The sequence below is a fragment of the Talpa occidentalis genome, unplaced genomic scaffold, assembly GCF_014898055.3.
Source record: "Talpa occidentalis isolate TD23 unplaced genomic scaffold, MPIMG_talOcc4v2.1 talOcc4.15, whole genome shotgun sequence".
Classification (NCBI taxonomy): domain Eukaryota; kingdom Metazoa; phylum Chordata; class Mammalia; order Eulipotyphla; family Talpidae; genus Talpa; species Talpa occidentalis.
The window spans coordinates 10,997,060-11,001,228 of NW_023601543.1; positions in this window are offsets into that span (position 1 = coordinate 10,997,060).

Below are 4,169 nucleotides of genomic sequence, written 5' to 3' on the forward strand. Positions count from 1 at the left end.
ACAGTCCAGTGTGCTCTTCCCTCCCATTCATAGTCCTCTCCCCCGCCTGTTAAAGCCACAGGTCTGTGGTCAGCTTTCAAGGATTGGCTTTAAACTCTTTGACCCTTTGTGTGTTTTTTCTATATTCCACCTGTAAGTGAGGTTATTTGGTATTTATCTTTCTCTGTCTGGCTTCTTTCTTTTTTTTTTTAAATAATAAATTTTATTTTTATATTCCCCATACAATTGCAACCCCCCCATTCTGACCCCAATCCCTCCCCTCCCGCCCCCACCCCCCAAAAAGTGTCTCTGGTTCACAGTTTTTCGTTGATTCCGACCTTCACTTTCTTATAGTTATTCATTTTCCTGGTCTCTTATTTAAGTTTTCTAGATTCCTGCTATGAGTGAGACCATCCAATATTTTTCTTTTTTCTTTTTGGCTTATTTCACTGAGCATGATCCCTTCCAGCGCCATCCATGTTGCTGCAAATGGCATGAGTTTTATCTTTTTTGATTGTTGAGCTGTATTCCATTGTGAATATATACAACATCTTGATCCACGGAGTTGGGGTTTGACCTGGGAGCAATGGTGAACCACTGAAGGATTCTCAGCAGATGATGTTTTGATTATATCATCCTATCTTCAGCATGGAGAATGGGTTGATGAGGGCAAAAATGGAATCCAGAAGGCAAGTTAGGAGTAATTTCTATAATCTAAGTGGATTTAATTGCAGTGCTGAGAAGGGATGGAGAGAAGTGCTTGAGCACCAGGTACCCTTAGGTAAGACAGTCAGATTTTAACCACTGACTGAATGTCGGATATGAGGATAGGAGAGGGGTCCAGGAGGACTAATATTCTGGCTTGGGCAATAAAGAAATTGCGGGGCCACTCTCTGAGATAGGGGGCAAAGAAAGAGATGCATTTAGGGGAGGGTCATTCAACAAATGTTTATCAAGCATCTATTGTGTGTCAGTCATGCCAGGAGGGAGATATGTACCCGTTGGTGAACAAGACAAGGCAAAACCCCTGCCCTTTGGGGCAGATAAACAAACATCTACTAAATGCCTAGTGTGTCAGTGTGTGATGAATGTTATAGAGAAACATAAGCAGAGGAAAGGGTCAGTCTGTGTGCCAGTGGACAAGGTGAGTTGGCATCTCCCATGGGACATCGAAGTAGAAATAACTAGGAGCCCAGCTAAGTAAAGCAGCAAAAACAGCTGCAGAGCAAGGGAGAAGCTTCTCAGGCTGATGTAGGGGGAATATACTAGAGCTACGAGTGCTTCATTTCTCAAGTACTATGTGAGGGTACTTTATACCCCTTACCTCAGAACAACAGCCTATTATATTTCTTCCCAATGTTGCCAGAGGAGACAGCTAGTCAGCTCCTTGACCCCAGAGCCCAAGCTCTCTTTCCCAAATCTGCATGAACAATATCAGAATGAGAGGATGTGTGTGTGCCTGAGAGCACAGACACCAATTAGAAGCAGCCCAGCATGGAAGTAGGTGCAGAGGGGCCAGAAGGTACAACCCCAGCAGTACCCATAAACAACCCTCTCATTCCCTAAAACGTTCACCTTGGGTAAACCCTCTAGTGGACTTATGTGGTACCTGGGTTTGCTGTGGTCTGCCTACTGACACCTGTTGATTTACCTTTGCCCAGAGAACCCTCTTTCTGAAACCTGACAGGAGGTTGGCTGTAAGAGTTGTTTCTGATGGGGCGCTGCCCAGAAAATAGAGGTGAGCACCCCAAGAGGAAACCTGGGATATCTGAGATCCAGGCATCTGCTAATTAAACCTAGCACAAAGCCTGGTACAATCCTTTGCAGCTGCTCCCTTCTGTCCTGGGCCTAGGCACAGCAAGTAGTATAGCTATTTATAGACATGGTAACGCTGAGAGCTGCCCAAGCGTAAAGAAAAAAAAACACCTGGTGATGAGATTTGGCACAGGGCAGCCCCCAGCCAAGCTCCCCAGCAGGCTTTGCCACTTGAGTAACTTCCTATCACATCAGGGCATAGGAGCCTGTGCTGAGTTTCCCCCTTCATATCTTCTGTGGTGTCCTCTCCTTCCACCTCACCGCCCTGAGGTGAGGGCCCCATACCCTCCTTATATGGAAGAGTCAGGCACTCAAAAGGCAAGGGCATCCTCATTCTGTCTGCAAAGTTCCAGGGGTAACGTTATACCCAGAGAGTATGTGACATGGTGGTGGTAGGTCACCACCAGCTTCAGCCTCTCCTGCCTCCTGAAACTTGGAATCCTGAGTCTCTTTCCTCCCCACACATACATCAGACTGTCTTCTACTAGTAAATTTTTACCTCATAGATCTTACTCAGATTCACCTCACTCCTTCCCCTTGGCGGAGGCCCTTAGTCCAGAGTACTGACATGCCTTTAGTTTCCCTGCTCACCTCTGGGGAAGATTAGTGCTCTAAAACATTCTTCAGCAGCTCTTACACCAAGCCATTTCCACTAATACAGAAAAGAAATATTTCTACTCCTGTTAAATAATGGATTTCATAATTCTTGCCTTTTTTCTTGAGGCTGTTTGAAAAAAATGACAACATTTAAACCATGTTCGTACATGTCCATCGAAATGTAACAATAGTAGAGCTGTACTCCACTTGCACTTAGGCATAGCAAGAACTCCTGCAGCTGTGTTACTTGTCATAAATCACTCAATTTGTCTCAAATGTATCACTAGTTTCTCCATTTTCCCTCCTCCTGCATCAGTATGGAAGAGTTTCTGACAGTAGAGCTGGTTGGCCTTGCACTGCCACCTCAGAAGTCCCTTACTTAGTGTTTGGCTCACCAGATATTTACTTAGGCCTGCTCTGCTTGGCACTTTGCTAATTGCCTGGGGCAAGGAGATGAGCAGGACATGCTTCCTGCTTTGGTGAGCTTCTACTCCACTGGGGAAGGCTGGTTATATAAACAGCTACTTTCAACACAATTCGGTAAATTCAGAGATAGAATTGCACAGGGTTCCCTGCAAGTGCAGGACGAGAGGCTGTAGCTAGCTGGTTATCAGGGAAAGCCTCCTGAGAGAGGTGATAACAGTGAAGAAAAAGAGAGGTCATTGTACCCCCAAGATAAAGGACTTATAGGAGCCACAGTTGTCTGAAGCCTTGAAACAGATTCACGTGCATGATGACCCTGTTGGTGCTCTTTGCAAGGCCAGTGAAATCATCTCTAGCTGCTATGAGTGTGGACTACTGAGGATTCACAGCTGCCCGCCCCCCTTTCTCCTGAAAATTGTCCTCAGGAATGAGAGCTGCCTTGGCCCAAGGTTAGGCACCAAGCCACGTGGGCAGCCTGCCCGTCTCCCCTCCCCCAACCTGCAGCCAATGACAGATCAACACAGCCCCCTTGCCTCAGGATGGGATCACCTTGTGGTGTCATTCATGCTCCACGGCTTTAGAGATCCAGCCAAAGTTACACCGTTAGACTTCAAGAGAGACCATGTCTTCCTTAGGTCCATTCCCTGCCTATCCTGCTTTCTTCACTCTTTTTTCCTGAGAGCTCTCTCAGACAAGTGCAAAGACCTGGATCCTTGTCTCAGGCTCTGCTTCTAAGGAATCTGACCTAAGATAGTATGTTTGATGTGCTTCTAGAAATGTGGCATAACTTACACACTCATGCATTGCTTAACAATGGGGATATGGTCTGAGAAATGTGTAGTTAAGCTATTTTTTCGTGCAAATGTCATACAGTTTTAATTACACAAACCTAGATGGTTTAGCCTACCACACACCCAGACAATGTACATAGCCACCACCATCACATATGTAGTCTGTAGTTGGCTGAAACGTTGTTATGTGGTATATGTCTGTATTTAAGGTGGGATGAGCGAAGGAATAATTGGAGATTAAGCCCAAGAGTTAGACAAGAACCAGACTATAGAGAATCTTTAAAAATCTCTGGGTCTTTTTTTACCTTTATAGTAAGACTTTATATATTGAATTTTTTAATCTTAAATACTAAAGCACTTGTCCTCAAATCATGCTCCCTATCTTTAATGTAGCCTCCCCACCTTTAGTGACTTATTCATATAAGTAAACACATTGGGGACTATCGGGTTCTTGGAAAATGCAAATCTTTCTGAAAATGATACTCTGTTGAGTCACTCATAGTCTAATTCATCTTAAAGTATGATGTAGTATGAGAGATCTTATTTTCCCAAGATGGCCGTGCT